Here is a 20967-nt window from a genome sequence, read left to right as displayed (position 1 = left end):
CTTTCCTGTTTCATATTGTAGCAGTTCAGGACTGTTTGGGTTTTGTTTGACAGCTACGATCTGTTGTTCCAGGCGGCAGCGTTACGGTTGCCATGGTTACAGGGCGACGCTCTCTCTCTCTCTCTGCGACTGTGTAGTTCCCTGGGTGAGAGAGCGCCTTTTCGTTGTTGTTGTTGTGCTAAGCTAACAGGCAGAATGCTACAAGCATAGCTCTAAAGAATGTAGCATCATGGGCAGTGTAGTCCGTGTAGCAGGGAGAATGGACTGCCATACACGTTATGTGTCTGTGAGCGCGAGGAGGGAGAAAAAGGGGAGTGGAAAGGTACGAGTTGTCACCGAGCAAAAACGGGAGCTGGAAGCATGTAAATATAATAATAACCACTTCAGCCAAGAAGAGTGCCTGACGAGCCCAGTTGTAAGCTATTAAGACTCGACTAATCTTCCCAACACGGCTTATTATGTACACGTTGGTAAGCTGTCTTGTTGCAACTGATGAATTGAAACAAACGAGCAACAGCGCCACAAACATTACCTGTCCTTTTATTAACTGCACAAGTAGTGCTGGTCATAGCTGCTGGCTACCTGTGTAAGGCTGTCATGGGTCTGTAGCTCTGTCACCGTTTTAGGGAACATATTTAGTTTTAAAGTATTTAGAAACATATTTAGTTTTAAAGTAAGTTTCCGGGCTTTTCCTGCCTTTCTGGAGGGATTATATTTCACTAAAAAACGATCTAATATGCATGTCCACATAATTATGCATTATTATAATTATAATATATTAAAAAACACACACTGTATTTTAAAGAACATACATTAAGAAGCAGATTATGTTAGATTTATATTTTAAATAAGACAAAATTTGGATTTTACAGCAGTAAAATTATTGTATCTCTACAGTTTAAAAATGTAATAAGCTTTGCCCCTGCACAGAGTGGATAGTGAAACAAATGGAATCATCATAATGACATTATTTCATATTTATTACTTCCCCCTCCTCTTTGCTTTATTATTGTAGCTCTAGTAATAAATAATAATGTAAGGATTCTGGATCAGCACCATGATGCCCATAGTATATACAGTACTCTGAAGAAGGTCTAAAATGTCCCTGTGTGTGCGTGCATGTGTGTGTTTTATTTAGATGGATTTTTAAAAAAAATATTACTCATGATATAACATTGTCCAGACATGCCTGGTAAGGACATGAGGAGGAAACAGTAGGAGCTGTGTGAGGCTACTAAAGGCAGTTCTATAACATTTTTCTGTCATCATTTTATTTTAGATTAAGTGCTGGAGTTGTTAGGTGTGGATAATTAAATTATAGTTTATTGCAATAGCAAGTTGTGTCTTGTTCTCAGATAGACAGCAAGTGGAGAGTGATATATGAAATGATGGGATGGAAGGAAGAAGAGAAGCAAAGAGTGATTCACAGGCAGAGCCTAAATTATTTCTCACAGTTTTTTGTTGCCTTATGGTTCCAAGCGCTGTCACCAATCTTTGCATTTTGTTATTATCTCATGACACTTGTTTAATCAGCTACCATCTCTCCTATGGACTTTTTAATGTCTACAGTCTCAGATCAACACACCCCTGCCCTCCAGCACTATCAGCAGCAGGAGCAGCAGAAACCCCTCAACAGCAACATTGTACCCATCAGGTAAAACATCGGCTACGTTTGCTTTGCCTTGTTGCCCATATTAGATTCTTGATGAATGTGTGTTGTTGTTATTCAGCCTGGTTCAATGTGCCCCTTTTTAACTTTGAGCACCCGCCCCTTTAAACCTCTCTGCACGGCCCTGTTTTGCGACAATGGGAAGGAAAACCTAAATTTTAACAGGAAGAAACCTCCAGCTGAACGGAGCTGAAAGGAGGGTCAGCCATCTGCCGAGACTGGTTGGGGTTAGGAAAGGAAGACAGGACAACGACATAAATTTTAGTGTTTAGTCATGTAGAAAAGCATGACTTGTTAAGTTTTTCTACAAAAATGTTTGATTTTAGAAAGTGGTGATGCTATTTTTTGCGGAAAAAAATCCTTTGTCCTTACTACAGCGCCTCTTAGGGATGGGTATTGATAAGATTTTCACTATTCCGATTCCATTTTCGATTCTGTTTAATGATTCGATTCTTTATCGATTCTTTTTAAAAAAGGAGAACACTAAGGTCGATTAGCTTAGAACTTTGTTTTATATCTTCTCTTTGAACAAGATAGAAATTTAGGAGTAACATGGCCTGTTGGGTTTGTAACCCAACAGTGAGATCTTAAGAGATCCACAGCCTACGGCTCTTCAGTGGGGTGTCACAGGGTCCCCAGGAAAAAAATTGTAAATGTAAAATAATAAAATAAATATTCTTCTGTTGCAATAACAAAGTATAACATAAATTATTCTGTAGCAATTACACAAGAATATCCAGTAATGTCCCTGCCTACAATTAAACACATTCACTTACCGAAAATCGGGGGCATCTGCTGGCAAATGGGTGCAAGCCTTTGACCACAACCTTAGTCACTGCTCGGTGACATTCGTCTATCCTGGCCTGAAAGGAGACGCTACCAGTAGACTGCAGCGAGAACTGCCAGCATCTGAGCCAGCCAGACTCTGTCTGTCTCTCATCATGGTCACCTAAATGCACAGTAATGGCAGGTTTTGTAATAAGGCAGATCGCGCTAACATAATATGCACTGTTAGTTGATTATTTACCTGCCGCATTAACGGGAGAGGACGTGCAAACGTTACTACTGCTGCTGGGTTGAGAATTGGAATTAAAAACACAACATTCATTTAAGGTCATCGTGTGTTTTGTGAGCAAATGCTTTTGCATACTCGTAGTGTTTCCTCCCTTAAATGAAATATCCACTTTGCAAGTATTGCAAGTTGCCCTGTTGTCATCCGTTCTCGTAAAGTATAATCAAACTTTTTAGCGTTTGAGCCGCCATATTTCCTGCCAGGTAAATGACGCTCTGCAACGTGGTGACATCATTCGGGGCGACTGGAATCGATAAGGGAATCGTTTGCAAAAATGGCAAACAATTTCAAGGAATTTAAACAGTGAGAACCGGTTCTCAACAAGAACCGGTTTTCGATACCCATCCCTAGCGCCTCTTAAGTATAAATCAAAGTTCATTTATTTGTCAGTGTGCTGGTTTCACAGCTTAGTGAGGCCTTGTTGTGTCAGGAAAGATGAAACCCAGAAAAATAAGTTTGTGTGTTTGAAAGCTGTGTAAAATGTGAGCAAACTGCTTCAGTTTTTCCAGCGAGGCCTCAGAGGAAATCAGTGAATCACATCGGATCCTTTTCACCTGCTTTATGTGGAAAAATGTGCTGAAAGTCTCCTGCTGAGTCTGGATGTGAAGCTCGGAGCTCAGGACCAGTTTCTTTAACCTCAGTTTGCAGGTTATGTAATGCCGCCGTGAGGCTGATTCCTGGGATTTATCAATGTGGGGATGCTCTGAGATCCCTGGCAGGGCTGATGGGAGGTTTGGACTCTAAGGCCAAAGGAGAGATTTGTAGCAAAGCTGTGATCCAACGCCTCAGGCTTCGTTTTGTCATGTAGAGTTGATGGTGGGAGGCAAAGAGCCAGCAGCTTGATGCGTTCAAGTTTGTCAGATATTTCACCTGGAGACGCATAACATTTCTGCCCACTGCATGCTCTATGTGTTTGCACATTGCACAAGTTAAAATACCATTAGCATGTGAGGCCTCAGACCACACACAGCTGTGTGAATATATGTTTGTACAGCTGATAGAGACACCTCAGGTTCTGAGTGTTCAGATTCTGGCTCAGATGCCCTGCCTGTGGGTCTTCTTCCTCCGTCTTCTTGAGAGATGTCACAGTGAAGTGCCAGCTTTTAACCTCTAACCTGACCTACATTCTTCAGTCAGAGTTACTGAGTTGGGAAGCCATTCTCTTCACTTTCTTCTGTTTATGTGGGTTTTAAGTTTGAGTCTCTACCTTACAATATAAAGTGCCTGGAGGTGACTGTTGTTGAGATTTTGTTGTGTCGTTCCACCATCTAAAGAATTGAATTGAAATATAATTTAAGGTTTTTAGGTTTTATGTGCATTGAGAAATAGTCATCACATGACAGCTTATGTGATCTGATCCATTTCAAACTGCATACAGTCTGTTTACCTGCATGCATCTGATTGGTTAAAAGAACTACAAATGGACACCTGAAAGTGTTGTATATCAACAGTTTCCTCCTCCCAGATTCTACATATTCATATGCAAGAGATTCTATAAGCATTTTTGCAAGAGGCCATAAGCATTTAATCCCTGGTTAAGAAGTTTTTCAGTTCTTATTTCAGCATTTAAAAATGAGTCTGTATTCCAAGGAAAAACATTGTTCATTATTATTATTATTTTTAATATTACTGTTATCAATTTTTGTGGGGACCCACAGCTTCAGTCTGGGAAGCTGGATCATTCTCATCCCACCACAGACTCCTGTAAGTGTACAATCTGCCTGGATGGATGACCCAGTCAGATTACACTTTACAGACAGATTGATGATTTGTAAGGCCTGGTGATATTAGAAGCTTTTGGACATTATTGATGATTACTGTTACACTCTAACCCTGTTACACAGTGACATGTGAGTGTCATTCATTTAATACTGATGGTGTCTGCGACACTGGGGTTGGTGTTGAACCATTAAACTACAGCTGACTTGAAACAGCCTCAATAAAGTTTGTCCTCCATTTTTGTTTGTTGGGTTTTTACAACATATTGTGAAATTAATTTTTCACCAAAGAATATTTGTTTAAAATCACAACATTTCATAGACTTTGTTTACAGCTGTGCAATGTGTGCATGTCTTGCTAAACTTTTTGTGTGAGTGCAGTAAACCTTGCAGTAAAGTTTTGTAGCAGAATCTGAACCTATAACGCTGCTGTAGAGTTGGTGAAATTACAGAGTGAGTGCTTGTGCAAACAAAACAGATGTGTAAATGGAATATGATGACTGACAAAGCTGCAGCAATGCAAATGTTTGCTTCAGTTTCAGCCAATCAGCAATTAGTCCTGTCCAGCTGTTTAGTTATGTCCATATAAGTACCCACCATGATGTAAGAACTTTGCTTAGAAAACATTCTAAGAATAGTACAAATGATAAAACCTGTATTGTAAAAAATGTATAACACCTCACTCAGTCATGGTGCTACAGTTGTAGATGGTTGGGATCTGTTTTGTTTTCAGACTCCTCTGTGTTCTCAGATAGAAACATTTGACACTGATGAGATAAAAAAAATAAACAATTTGCCACTGTGAAAGAAGAAAGTGACTTAACAAAGATGTTGAGCATAATGAAGTACCTTACTATGACTCTTTGCTCAGAGAGCAGTGTGTTTGTGTTGTCAGTCTTTATTTTCATGGACAGTTCCCCCTCTCATCACTCTTCCCTCCACATGTTTCCAATCTGCTGCTCTCATCACTGTCATTAGAGAGAAAATTAGATTACAGCTCTGAGCTCTGTGCAGCTTGGGAGGCCACCGCCAAGCTCAGTCCTGGTCCAAACTGCTGGGATCAGGCTGGAAAATGCCACCGCCGATTGGCCCTCACATATATTAGCCACAGAATTGATTGGCTGAGAGTCTGGAGTTTGGGGTATATGACACACAGGAATGCGTATGAAGATTCCTACATACCAAGCATGGCACACATCGTTAATCAGTGGAACCAGCGACCAGCAGCAGGCTGGAGGAGGCAACGCTGAAGCACATCGCCCTCTTGAAAAACCATCAGCATCAATCTGCTGAAACGCATTGTGTAGAGCAGTCAGCAGCTCAGAAGTGCAAATAGAGCTAAAATACACTACTTTGGTGACCTCTTGGCTAAATTTGTGTCATGTCATGTTTAACTTCTGTGTCACTTTCACTTTTGAATAGATTACCATCTCTCATATACATCCAAAATAAACCTTAAGAAATACACCTACTGTAGAATACGGAGTAACTTTCCTAAGAATCTGTGTCTTTCTTTCAGTATCAGTGATCTAGGGATACTTAAGCTGTATATCCATGACACAGTACAGAGAGGAGATGCTAACAGCAAGATAATTGTTGCAAATTGATATCAATCTTACCTCTTTGGAAGCACTGTAGGAAGCTAACATTAAGCTCTAAATATATTTGGAATGAACAATGTCGTACTCTAGTTTAGCCATCTGTTAGCAAACGCCTTCTCTGGGGCGCATTAAAGCCTAAAAAGTCAGGCCGTCAGGCCCGTTGATCCCGGTTTTCCCTGGTGTAAATCCTACATGTTCAGTTTCCAAAAGCAGCCATGAATCTCCTAAAAAGATTTATGGCGCACGCTTGAAGACTGGAACTGAACGGTTAGCAATTTTACAAACAATAAATCAAGAATATTGTCTGGAGACTTTTAAATAAAAGAGCACTAATGAGCCCCTAGTTATTATTAAACTCCTTACTGGACTGGTGACCTGTGTTCCTCCAAAAGCTTGATAGGCTAGACTCCATTGCAGATAAAAGCAGGTTAATGAGATGCAGAACAAGAACAAAGGGTGCTAAATGTGCTGTTTGACAGTAAACAACATGTTCTCATATAAAATTGAAGAGCATCGTTTGTCATGCTGGATTTACATCCCAGTTTGTCTCAGACGTCTCTGAGCTTTAACAGAGCCACACATTAGTGGAAACTTGAGTAAAACCACCAGACAGATGAGAAGATCTGTTTCTGAGCTAAGATCTGAATGTTCAGTGTGTGTGTGTGTGTGTGTGTGTGTGTGTGTGGTTAAATTCTGCTTCGTCAAAATGGCCTCAGTACTCAATGTGATCCGACTCCACACACAAACAAGTTCACGTCCAGCACTGGAGGAAAACCCCGCGAACAGGGCTCATGAAGTCACCCAACCGCACATCTGCTTCCAGTCAGAGGAGGTCTGATCTGATCCCCCAGACTGTTTCTATGGAGGAGGTTTTAATCTGCTCCAGATTGCCCGAGCCGCCCTGCCTGCTCACCCCCACAAAAGGAAACAAACCACCCTGCAACAAAGGGGTCACATCAGGATGGATTATGAAGCAGAGATGTCACAGATCTGCAAAGGTGTGCTGGTGTGAATCTACAGGTACACGACGTAAAGAAGGGGATTTTAGGGATGAAATTTGGGACTAAATGTTCCCTTTTGTTTGTTGTTTACATTCAACGTCAGCTCTGCTGATTTTATTGGACCATTTGGAGCTTCATATGGCTCGTATAAAGAGCAATGACGCACTTTACAGATCCGATGAAGTTACATAACCACCATAAAGACCTGTTGTATTTTCCTTTGTAATGTACACTCTGTGCACTCTCAGTCTGTGGGGCTCAGTGTTATAGGTCAGAAACATAACCAGAATTTCTTTCTTTTCACGTACATGAGGTTGTATGTGTTGATTTGAACTAAACTGAATATAAAGAGGACAACTTTTTGTCACTGTTCTGGGTCATTTTGACCCAGCATTTTCTGTTTCTTATATTTTGGTGTTTTTCTAGATTATGATTTAGGTTCTGATTCTTGAGATGTGCTGTTTTGCTTATTTTTATTCTAGGTTTCAGTTTGGTTCTGGTCATGAGTTTAGTTTGATGTTAATTCTTCTTTAAGTCTCTGTCATCTCTGGGTTCCATGTGTTATATTCTTTCAGTCTGCCTCTCAGTGTCAAGTCTGCGTCTTTGTGATTTGTTCCGTATTCCTGTTTTATTTTGATAGTCCCAGTCTGATGTCAGAGTGTGCAGTTTTACTTCTCGCCTGTCTCGTTAGTCTATTTCTCCCAGCTGTGTCTCCCTCCTGTTTCCCATTCCCTGATTACTCCCCAGTATATATAAGCCCTGTGTTTTCTTTTGCTCTCTGTTGTGTTGTTAATGTCTGCTCATCTTCAATTTGTACCTGTGTGTTTTGGTTCTTAGTATTCATTGTTCATGTTTTGTTTTCTACCAGCAATAAAGTTGAGGTTTTTTAAGTTGCATTTAGTTTCCGTGTCCTGCATTTGGATCCTCATCTCCGCCTGCCCGCACACAGAGCCCTGGCACTGTTAGTCAAATTTTAGTCAAATTTAGCAAATAACACTTTATTTTTTAGTGAATAGACCATCTTTTGATTTCTGTTAAAGGAAACACAAAACATCAAGCTGGATGATTTTGATGTTTGGTGCCTTGCTTATCTGTAGTTGGTCCCTTTTTGCCTTTTTGTGTTTGTACTGTGATTCTGGTGTGTCTGCAGTTATTTTGTGCACCTTCTTTGTGGTAGCTTCATGCCTCTTTGTGGTCAGGTCATGCCTACTTGAGGTCTTCCGGTACCTCTTTAATTGCATCATGTTCCTTTGTGATTGCCTGGTGACTTTCTGTGGTTTTTGCATGCCTCTTCTTTTAAGTTGCAGTTACTTTGTATCTCTGCGCTTTTTTTCTGAGTTCTCTCAGGTCCCAGTGTCCTTACTAAGGATTGCCATTCCGACCTATTTGTAAGGAAACAGCAGATATGACCTTCAAGCATCTAATAAGGCAGATTGAAATTTCCAACCCATATTCTTTTCATTTTGAGCTGTTTATAAGTATTAGAGTTCATTCCAGGTAGATGCTTCTCAGCTTCCCTTTGACATTTGATGCTTTTAAATAGTTTTGAGCTACTCAACAGATGTTGATGGACCTCTATAATGCTTAAAGACTAGCAGATGATTGGAGGAGAAATTAAATTCTTTGTATCTGTTTTTCACTGAATAATAAGAAATAAAAACATCATTTTTGAGTACTTTAGACATCTCAAGATTGAAGCTGCTGATGACAAAACCAAACTCAGATGAAATGTGCTCTAAACCTAGAAATACTTTGGGGTGAAATCGTCCACAGATTTGTCTTTTGGCTGATGAGCCCGCAGTGAGAAATGTCGGCTTGGGCTGCTGTGAAATTTCAGCCTCAGACCTCCTTCAGCTTTCACAGTTTGGTGGTAAAAATGTCGGCACGTGGCCTCTGTGTGCAGTCACATGGGGAAGTGGGTTGGAGGCATGTGTGGTGAGAAAACAAAATAACTTCAAACATTTCTCACCTCGAAGGAGACATCTGTGTAATGTCAGAGCTGCTGCTGCCTTCACGGAACACGGCAAACTCTGGAGAAATCAGTTACCAAGAGATTCAAACAGGAAGCAAAAAGCTTTTTAAATCATCTGTTTCTCCTCGTTACTATAAATATCTAACACTAATTTCATAATATTCACATATTTCTGTATTTTAAAAATGTTTTAGTGTTAACCAGACAGCTACCTCACCATTATCCCAATGCTAAATTCAACCCAAATCAGACATAGGCAGAAGGTAAAGGCGATCCACACTGAAGAGGCAAATGAAATGTGTGTCATAAAATACTCGGCAGCTGCTTAAGGTATTTTCATTTCATGCCAAGATTTATTCATTACAAAACATATAAACTGCTCGTATAATGTAATGCCTTATTATAAATTAACATCAGCAGTGAATATGCGTGGAGCAAAACACTCTTTGGCTGCTAATATAAAGGCAAAGATATATTTCCTCAACCTGATTTAATCTACTAGAGGGCAGATTATTAGGGTTGCATCATTTCTGAAAAGAGAAAATTTTAATTTTTTGGACAACATAAACAGAAACTCACCTGTGTCTTCATGGGTTTTCTTCAGGTACTCTGGCTTCCTCCTACAGTCCAAAGGCATGCGGTTAATTTGTGGTTCTAAATTTTCCATAGATGTGAATGTGAGTTTGAATGGTTATTTGTATTTCTGTGTTGTAAGCCACTTCTTTACAGCGACTTTGCTGACTACACAGAAGAGAAAATGAAAGCAGACTAATTGTGGACCATTTCTCAGTTGGCTGAATCTTCTTCCATTGTTGTACTGATTCAAACTATTGCTGCCTGTCACTCTGCAGTGGTTGAACTGTATCTCTCAGACCAGTACCATTCAATTCTGCAGAACATGAAAGACAGCTCATAAAAATTAGCTGCTAATATGGAAAGTATGTATCTATAATGGTGATCGCATAATAAATTAAAAGAAATAACAGGTAAACATACCTGCACTGTGTCTTGGCATTATGTTAGCTTGGTAAGAAATGATCTTGTTATATAATTTGATTTTGATGAGGCCCTGTCAAAGAGAAACTCTCGATATTTCATAAAGCGCCTTTGAATTTTCCTCCAGAGCACGAGTGTTAGTCAGAATTCTACATGGATTATTTATTCACAGCACCATTCATACAAACTGTCCTGTCATAAGAAACATAAGAAATTGGGTTTCTTATGTATTTTGATGGTGGATTGGCTGGAGCTGGTTTGGTGTTTCCAACTCTGAGGATCCACAACAAACAGAAAGTGAGAGCCAAACAGTGAGTCAGTGGGAACCCCTCTGAGTCTTGAGACTTTCCCACACCAATGAGTCATGATAGGACTCAGCTGGTCCAGAACTAGGGAATCTCCTTCACCAAACATCGCCAAAGGACCAGCACACAAGACACACCCAAATGTGTTTCCAGCTTATTTGTCTTTGTCATCAGCTGTCGATGGATGCTGCCAGGCTGTTTCCATGGTCATCCTGTTGGATGACGCATGTGGGTGAATCTTACTTGGGTTGCAACATAGGAGTTTTACCTAATCAGAGATGAATAACAGCTTAAGTAATGAAACGTTTTAGTCAGATGACACCACTGGGACCAATGATCATTTATCTGATTCAGATCCATTTGTTTAAGTTTTATTCTTTTCAAAGTTGGGCAAAGAGAATGAGGTAAAGAGGTCTTGTTGTTTCTCTTAACTCGTTGGACAGCTTTTGGTGCACAACCCTTCAGAGACCTGAGGATGACTCAGATTCTACAATAAGGGAGAAAGGATGATAAAACACTATTGTTTCTGCTGTCCTGGTTAAACAGGAAACATTTGTACTCATGTGGTTCCAAATGGAACATTAGTCCATCTTTTTTACATCACATTGTGATGTAAAAAAGAAAAGTGATGTCCTTCAAAGACCCTTCATTGTCACTTGTGTATGGTGTAATGCTGACTGACTTGCAGCAGCATGTTAGGGTTCTTGTTGTTCTCTCAAGCCTGTTTGGATACTGCAGCTCAGCACTGATTAAGAAATGCAAACAGAAGTCATTATAAAGCAGGTAAATAGAAGGAAATACATACGGTCATTAAACCAAAAGCTAGAACAGCATGTCCTCTGTAAAAAGCCACCTTTATATGACTCTGTAGGCTGTTTTGTTATGGTCAGAAATTCATTAACCAATCACGTTCATCCAGGATTGTGGGACCAAAAAAAATTATGCGGAGACGAAAAACAGCAACATGTTTGCTAGATTTTGGCAACATTAAAAAAGACAAATAATAACCAGTAACTTTAATAAGACATTTTGATTTAGATATTGGCTCCCAAAAACTTTGTTATTGCTGGTTAGGTCACCAGATTGATGGGTTTCTATATTTCTACCTATCTACCTAACAGGCAGTAGGTCATTCTGTCCAACTCATTGAGATCTGGGCTACATTCTTGTTTTTGTGGTATCAAGCAGGATTATATTAGTAGCAAATGCTGCTTTTAATGCAGCATATCCACAGCCTAACATGTTCTCTTTTTTTTCTGGACATATGCATGACAAAAATCACCATGGTCAAAGCAACCACACTGCAAACAACCAGTTACCCATCAACAATGAGAATGACCAGCCAGATACTTGACATATGATTCTTCTAAAACTGACTAACACTCCCTTCTTGTTGTAGCCCTGCTCTTCAACAATGCCCTCTCTAAAAAAAACAAAAACAAACAAAGATAAACAAGTGTTTTGCATAATCTTGCAATCTATAGTCACATTTTGAGTGTCACCCCTAGTGGTTGTCTGAGAAATTGTGTGGTGAATGGACTTGTTTTTCTATATTGTTTTCTGCTTGAGCACTCAGTGCTTGGGATTGTATATGCTGTGCTTTATGGAACATGCTACATTCATTCATTGATACAAGAACCTTTACCTATTCTTTTTCTACTTAGTGCTTTCTATCTAATATTCACACTCCAGTGGATGCATCAGAGAGCAACTTGCCTACAATTAGTAGATAATTAGTAGATAAGCTACTTTGGTTGCCTGGAGCTCAGGAGGTAATGTAAAATGTACCCTTTTGTCATGACCTCTGTGATGCATAACTCTGATAACTGTAAAGCTTTCGCTACTCGTTTAGCTTTTCTTAACCGAGTCATTTCTACCTTATTTCAGCCCTTCTTCAAGAACAAAATGAGAAGTTGGTGAGGGTGATCTTTGCTTATGCAGCTTGCTAGGGCTACCCTTGGAAAAGCCCAGAACCAATTGTAATGGTAATCAAACAAAATCTTTACTGATATATACTGAGGAGTCATTAAGGGGAGGTCATCAAATTTCATTTTTGTACAGCAAAGAGTTAAAAACTGAGCTGTCTGAGATATTTAATCTTGTGAAGAGGCCAGTTTTTTAAATGGGTGAAGATATTTTCCTTAACTCAACCAAAACAGTGAATGAAATTAAAATTAAAATGCTCCAGATTACAACTGGACTTGTAGACTCATGAGTCTTTTCACATGGTAAGAAAGAAATTATGATTGTTTAGTTGGAAAACTTTGTTTCGGTTCTTCAGATGGTACTAATTCTTTTATCAAATGTCTGTTGACAACTTTGCAAAGACACCTTTCTTATTTTGTTAAATCTCTTTGGCTTGTTTTAAGTTTCCTCTACTTCTTCATGAATCTGGGAACTGTTAAGTGGTTTTTAATGCGTTTTGTGGAAAGCTAAGGAAATGTGAATTTTGCAGAAGTTGAATTATGAGGAATCAATTGGTGACTTTTCAAGAAGAAATAATAGGAACCCTTACTCTTTTTGCCTTCATTATGACGCCACAGAGCCTTTTTAATTTAATTTGAAGGACTCTTTAATTCCTCCCAAAATGATTTATCAGAGGTGACTCTGGATCAGCTGCAGCCACTCTGATGGATGAACAGCTGCTGCTTCTTCCTGGAAACCTGTTGTTTCCCCACATGTTGGATGTTTTATAATCTTCAGCCCTGGAAACAGTTTTCATAACTGCATCTGAATTTATGGAGTATTATTCATCTACTATTCACAGTACTATTCCACCATTTTTGTGCTCATCTCCACACATTTCTTCAATCGTTGTAAATATTAAAGCTGTATCTTAACATAAGGTTTGCATCAGGATTCAGCCTCCTGAACTTTCAGCACTGAGTTGTAGCTTTCCTCAGACTGAGGGTCCACACTGTAAGTTTAGGCAGGAGAACACTAATGACTGATAATAAAACATGGACATGTGGTTGTTAAAGCCATTAAAGACCCTCATCAGCCTTTTCAAACAGAAAGGCTCTTGTTTCAGAAACACAGATTGGACATGGACTTTGCATATGTTTTAGTTCTTAATCTTCCATTTTTATTTAGCTGAATAGAAATGTTGGAATTGCTGATGCTGATTTAGACATAAAACTTCACACAAATTAAAATAATGCAGAACACACTGAAACAAACAGTAAGAGATGACGCAACCAAAGCAAAGATCAAGCATATACAAAAAAATGGGGGAAATTAACAGTAATAAGGAATGTGAAATGGTTCCCTACTGCTGTCTGTTTGAGAGCAAACTGTGTGGAAGTTGGGTGCCCTCTAGTGGATCAGTGACGGCAGACACATACACAGGTTTAAATATCCAATGAATGTGTTACAGTATCAGCTACTGATAGCAAACATCAAGCTGTTAAACTGATGATGTACACAGATGAACAATCTTTAAAAATAAAGCAAAAATAATGATTCAATTGCATTTTCTGCGTTAAGCTTTGAACACTGAAAAATTTGGTTAGTGGTTTCACTTTGTTTCCACAAGTGAAAGTAAAAGTCAGTAAAAGTAATTTAATTTAATTGTTTTTGTTTTAAAAGACGAAAGATTATGGGAATCTTCCACGTCACTTTATAAATCATGAAATCATAAAACATTGATAATTGCAATAAAAAAACAAAATTAAATCACTATTTTTTAGTAACAACTGTCTATCCTTCACATCACCTTTGAGGAATTTTGGCCGACTTAAAGTCTGGACTTTGAACCATTGCAACAGCTTGATTTACTGTTGTAGATTTTCTGCTGGACTTAGGATCTCTGTCCTGTTGCATGAAAAAAAATCCTCCTCAGGTCCTACAGGGTTTTGCTGGTGGTCACTTCGATGTCACTCAGATCCTTGTAGGTCTTTGATTGGTTCATATTGCAGTTCTTCCACTTTCTCTGCAGATTGTACTGTCTGCTGTTGAGCGGGATGTTGACTGAGGAAATGTACTGCATGGACCGTGAAATTGTGGCTCTGAAAGCCCGTTTTCGGGCTGTGAAGAGAATGAAAATCTGTAAACCCTAAAAGACAGAATGTGAAGATGATGAGGATGGTGGAATTCTTAAATTCTTTTAGCTTTTTCATTTTTACTTGATAAGAATAAATATAAAAATAAACAAAAGTTACACACTTCTTGTAGAACTTGAACCACTTTGCTTCTGTCATAGTTTATTTTTGAAATATATCTGTTTTATTTTTTGGAGTATTTTGACTTTTAAAAAACTACTGTTATTTTTTTTTTTACAAAATACATTAAGATGTTTTCAGAATATTACATTTAATAAAACCAGCTTTTTCTTATAATACATTTTATCAACTTCAGATTGCCTAATGTTACATTAGCACTAAAGAAGAAGAACAGTTGGACATCCCAGTGCAACAAAAATGGTTGCCTCCATGTGCAGTAAATCCGTGTGCAGTTGCATTGCCTTTGAAATTGCTGCTTTGAAGATGGGGACCAGATTTGCAGCAACTCACAGTCAGTTGCTAACTTCAAAGAAACTCTGATGTGTCAGGACCGTTCATCAACCTATTGCTATTTAGGGGATCAAGTTGGCACTATATATAATATATTTCTAAAAAAAATTTCCTGTGGAAGAAACACGTTTAAAGAAACTTTCAACAATTACCTCTCGTTTGTTTTGTTTTTTTGTTTTTTTTTGTAATTTATGTGTTTATCTGAAGTCTGAGAAGCTCATGAAACCTCAGTTCTAAAATATGGTGGAAGGAGTCATACCTGTGTGGTCGTACAGATGCAGAACAAAATGCTGAAGAACTGGTATGCTTTTCCTGAATTAAGGAGAGTGAAATATCCCAGAGTCCAGGACAGACCGAGTAACACCGCCAGAGACAAACTGATGAGGAACCTACTCCTTAAAGACGACTTCTTGTTGCTGCTGTAAAAACAGAAAAAGTTAAAACCCAAATTGAAGCATGGCAGAAATGATTCATCTGTGGAAGTTTTTACATCATGCCTATTAAGATGCAGTTAATGCATTAATATACATTTTCTGAAAACAAAAATGGAACATTATAGTGGTATTGTTTACAAACATTTAAAAACATTTCTTTTCCTTAAAATTGTGTATTCATGTATTTCTTCAGTGTTACTATTTTGAAAAAATATTGAAAATATCAACTTAATATGAAAGTAAAAAAACTTTGTGTCATGTTTTTTTAAACAATTTAAAAAAACCAAGTATTTGCAAATTTTGTATTTCATGAGTCTATACTCAAAAGCCCACTAATATTCTGACTTTTTCTTTCTTCATGGAATCATTTGTAATTAGCTTGAAGTCAGCAGTGAGAGGACGACAGCAGCGTTAGATGTTACCTGGTCAGTCTGGTATCAACTTTGCACGTGGCCATGGAGGTGAGAACCAACAGGACGATATTGTAAATCAGGATCAGACCGATAGGAAGAAGGAAAGCCCAAAACATTGGCTTCCCAAAGTTGAACTGTTGCTTCTTATCCAACGCTGCCAGCCAACAACTGCAATGAGAGGATAAAAGAAGCATTAAGAAAAATACTTTTTGTCTATGTTGATCAAAACTTTACAAATACTTTATAACTGAAGATGTAAAATTTTAGTACTCTGGTATGCTAACGCCACATCACACCTCAACAATAAACTGTTCTATAAATTAAACTGTGATGTGGCAAATTTCATAGAAATGTCAAAAACATTTGGACAAGGCAATGACTGAACTGGTAATCAAAGCACATATTAAATAGATAAATAATAAATAGAATTGATCACAGCAATGATTACCCACAATTCCTCTTGTCTGTATCCCAGAGGATTGTCCACCCTGTAGCTCACCGCCAGTGTGATGACCATGAAACAGGCTGGCACTCCTAACAGAACACAATAAATCAAAACAGCAGTTGAAATAGATTTAAATTCAACATTTTAAGTGGGCCAGATATTAAAGTCAATATTTTTACTCATGTTTTGTTTTTTGTTTTTTTTATAAATGTATTACTTTTTCATTATTTTTATGTAAATATTGAAAAAAGAACTAACTTTTATTTGGGGTGTTTTGATTGGATTTGATTTATTTATTTATTTATTTATTTTATTTTATTTTATTTTTTTGCATGTCTTCTTTGGTATTTTAGCAATCAGAATTATTTTCTAAAGGCTAAGAAAGATGCCCACGGATTTATTGTACCAAGTGGATCATTCTAGCTTTGCCGTATTGGTCCACTTGATTTACCTTTGTTATTGGTTTATTATTATTATTATTTCATTTTACTTTAAGTTATTACAGATGGGACAGACATGACTGGGGGATAGGAAAGGGAGAAAGAAAGAAAGGGAGGGAAAGAAAAACAGAGGGGAAGAGGGACAGTGAGAGAAGACATTAAAAAAATCTGCTGGATCACCTGTTGAAAGAAAAAAATAAACAAACAAGCAAAAACAGAGCAACACAATAGGGAGACTACAGCAATAACCTAGATAAGTGTAACTAACAGTAAATACTAAATATTGAATGTTATTGAGCAGCACCAAGTGCATGACAGCACACGCTGTGCTTTGAGGTAGCAGCCAAGAAAGAAATAGTTTGTTTCTGTGAGCACCCGTGTCAACACCTGTGTGCATGAGCGCGCTTGTATTCAAAAGGTTTCTCCATGTAACAATCTGTAGGGAGTGCATCACCACGTGTTATGGCAACAGCACCGCTTACAACCGCAAAGCTCTCCAGAGAGTGGTGCGGTGTGCGGAAGGGATAATTGGAGGTGAGCTTCCCTCCCTCCAGGACATCTACAGGAAGCGGTGCCTGAGGAAAGTGGGGAGGATCATCAAAGACTCCAGTCACCCCAGCCATAAGCTGCTCAAACTACTTCCATCAGGCAGGAGGTAATGCAGTATCCGGTCCTGAACCAGCAGACTGACAGACAGCTTTTTCCATCAGGCCATCAGACTGTTGAACACTTCATAGACACCTCACCTTCACTTACTGGAACTCCAACATTATGCACATCATACTGTAGACAAATGCCACTTATTTTGCACATTTCCAACAACCGACCTCTGTTTATGTTTATTTCTATTTAATGATATATACAGTGGGGCAAAAAAGTATTTAGTCAGCCACCGATTGTGCAAGTTCCCCCACTTAAAATGATGACAGAGGTCAGTAATTTGCACCAGAGGTACACTTCAACTGTGAGAGACAGAATGTGAAAAAAAAATCCATGAATCCACATGGTAGGATTTGTAAAGAATTTATTCGTAAATCAGGGTGGAAAATAAGTATTTGGTCAATAACAAAAATACAACTCAATACTTTGTAACATAACCTTTGTTGGCAATAACAGAGGTCAAACGTTTACTATAGGTCTTTACCAGGTTTGCACACACAGTAGCTGGTATTTTGGCCCATTCCTCCATGCAGATCTTCTCGAGAGCAGTGATGTTTTGGGGCTGTCGCAGAGCAACACGGACTTTCAACTCCCGCCACAGATTTTCTATGGGGTTGAGGTCTGGAGACTGGCTAGGCCACTCCAGGACTTTCAAATGCATCTTACGGAGCCACTCCTTTGTTGCCCGGGCGGTGTGTTTTGGATCATTGTCATGTTGGAAGACCCAGCCTCGTTTCATCTTCAAAGTTCTCACTGATGGAAGGAGGTTTTGGCTCAAAATCTCACGATACATGGCCCCATTCATTCTGTCCTTAACACGGATCAGTCGTCCTGTCCCCTTGGCAGAAAAACAGCCCCATAGCATGATGTTTCCACCCCCATGCTTCACAGTAGGTATGGTGTTCTTGGGATGCAACTCAGTATTCTTCTTCCTCCAAACACGACGAGTTGAGTTTATACCAAAAAGTTCTACTTTGGTTTCATCTGACCACATGACATTCTCCCAATCCTCTGCTGTATCATCCATGTGCTCTCTGGCAAACTTCAGACGGGCCTGGACATGCACTGGCTTCAGCAGCGGAACACGTCTGGCACTGCGGGATTTGATTCCCTGCCGTTGTAGTGTGTTACTGATGGTGACCTTTGTTACTTTGGTCCCGGCTCTCTGCAGGTCATTCACCAGGTCCCCCCGTGTGGTTCTGGGATCTTTGCTCACCATTCTCATGATCATTTTGACCCCACGGGATGAGATCTTGCGTGGAGCCCCAGATCGAGGGAGATTATCAGTGGTCTTGTATGTCTTCCATTTTCTGCTCCCACAGTTGATTTTTTCACACCAAGCTGCTTGCCTATTGTAGATTCACTCTTCCCAGTCTGGTGCAGGTCTACAATACTTTTCCTGGTGTCCTTCGAAAGCTCTTTGGTCTTGGCCATGGCGGAGTTTGGAGTCTGACTGTTTGAGGCTGTGGACAGGTGTCTTTTATACAGATGATGAGTTCAAACAGGTGCCATTCATACAGGTAACGAGTGGGGGACAGAAAAGCTTCTTACAGAAGACGTTACAGGTCTGTGAGAGCCAGAGATTTTCCTTGTTTGAGGTGACCAAATACTTATTTTCCACCCTAATTTACGAATAAATTCTTTACAAATCCTACCATGTGAATTCATGGATTTTTTTTTCACATTCTGTCTCTCACAGTTGAAGTGTACCTCTGGTGCAAATTACTGACCTCTGTCATCATTTTAAGTGGGGGAACTTGCACAATCGGTGGCTGACTAAATACTTTTTTGCCCCACTGTATATATGTATACACACACATACGCGCACACACACACACACACACACACACACACACACACACACACACACACACACACAGGTATATATACATATTTAGCATACATATTCATATTCTGCTTGTTCTTATGTTATTGTATTGCATTTTGCACACCTCTGTTGCTTGTGAAGCTTGCACACAAGAATTTCACTCACATTTGTTGTACCAGTGTACCTGCAAATGTGATGTGACAATAAAAGTGATTTGATTTGATTTGTACACACACTCCCCAAACACACTCTACCCCAGGTCCAGGTACCATTGCCATCAAAAGGGCAATCCACCCCTAGACCCATAAGACTTTACCCTTTTCCCTGGGGTGAAGACAGGCAGACCACCATCTGTCCTGCAGCAGAGTGTTTGCTTTTAAAATCAGTTTTGTTTTGGTTAGCTTCAAGAGTAGGTTTACTATGTTTTGGTTTAGGATTTATGACTGGAAAATGTTTCATCTCACTTCAGTTTTTATTTTGAATTATTAAACATAGATGTTATTTGTCAGTGCCAAATTTAAGACTCTTAGATAAGTCAAATAAGGATTCGGGTACAGGAAGATGGTGATAGACTGTCTGAAGCAGTTAGAACAAGACAATGCTATTGAATGGACCTCATAACACAGGCTATACCCAGGGGAATCTACACCAAGTCTGTATGGTTTACCGAAGATACATAAACAGGAGGCACCTTTAAGACCAATTGTATGATCAACTCGGTCACCTATAACATCTCTAAGTTTTTGGCCTCGATCCTCAACCCGCTGGTAGGCAACTCTGAACACCACATCCAGAACACCTTGGATTTTGTTGAGAAGGTGAGAGATGTCATTATGGAGGCATGTTACATCTCTCTTCACTTGCATCCCAGTCACTGAAGCGTTGGCAATAGTTCGTAAGAGATTACAGGATGATCCCAACCTCAGCAACAGGACCGCTCTCAGCATCGACCAAGTGTGTTTGATTTTGAAACTGTGTCTTCATTCCACCTACTTCACATACAAGGGTCAATTCTACGGGCAGAAACATGGGTGTGCCATGGGTTCCCCAGTGGAAAAGAGGGCTTTGTTATTCTACGCTGGAACACCACCAAGCCATTGGTTCAGATATGTGGATGACACCTGGGTGAAAAACAAATCTCAGGATGTACCACATTTCACAGATCACATTAACTTAGTGGACCGACACATCAAATTCACCAGGGAGGATATGAAAAGTGGCAGGCTAGCCTTCTTAGACTGTGAGATTTCCATCAGTAATGAGGGACATCTAAAAGCTGATGTGTACCGTAAACCTATGTATACGGATCAGTATTTAAGATTTGACTCCCATCATCCACTGGAGCATAAACTGGGTGTCATCAGGATGCTACAACACAGCGCGAACACCATCCCCACTGACACAGCGGCCAGGGAAGCAGAAGAACACCACATCAAGAAGGCCCTGAGTAAATGTGGTTATCCCAGCTGGACTTTTGTCAAAGCTGGGAAGGCGCCTAAAGAAAGCTCCAGCCGAACCAGGAGAGAAGGACAACCGCTGCCTAAGCGAAAAAGCCTGTAGTGATCCCGTATGTGTCAGGAGTATCGGAACAGTTGAGACGCATTTTTTCCAAACACCATGTCTCTGTTGCTTTTAAACCAAAACACGCTGCACCAAAAATTGGTCCACACCAAGAATCCACACCGAGGTCCCCCGACACAGAAAGAGTAACACTGTGTACGCTGTTAAGTGCCAGGAGGATTGCCAGGATTTATACATCAGGAAAACCAAACAACCTCTGGCAAAGCGGATGGAACAACACAAAAGAGTTACCTCATCAGGCCAGGACTCTGCAGTCTATTTACACCTACAGGCCAGTGGACACTGTTTTTTCCTCAATAGTTTTTTGTCTGATTTTAGATC

At 39.5% G+C, this 20967-nt stretch overlaps 1 pseudogene; it reads right to left on the bottom strand.

Moving 5' to 3' along the window:
- Window positions 1–14178: 14178 nt before the first annotated feature.
- Window positions 14179–20967, bottom strand: part of LOC146546981 (adhesion G protein-coupled receptor G7-like) — a 39263-nt pseudogene continuing 32474 nt past the window's right edge.

The sequence above is a fragment of the Mchenga conophoros genome, linkage group LG23 (genome assembly GCF_057382185.1).
Source record: "Mchenga conophoros isolate Kocher_MC1m ecotype Shallow Benthic linkage group LG23, M_conophoros_male_GT1.1, whole genome shotgun sequence".
NCBI classification, from domain to species: Eukaryota; Metazoa; Chordata; class Actinopteri; order Cichliformes; family Cichlidae; genus Mchenga; species Mchenga conophoros.
Note: the sequence above shows the minus strand (reverse complement) of the source record. Positions and strands in the feature narration are given on the sequence as shown.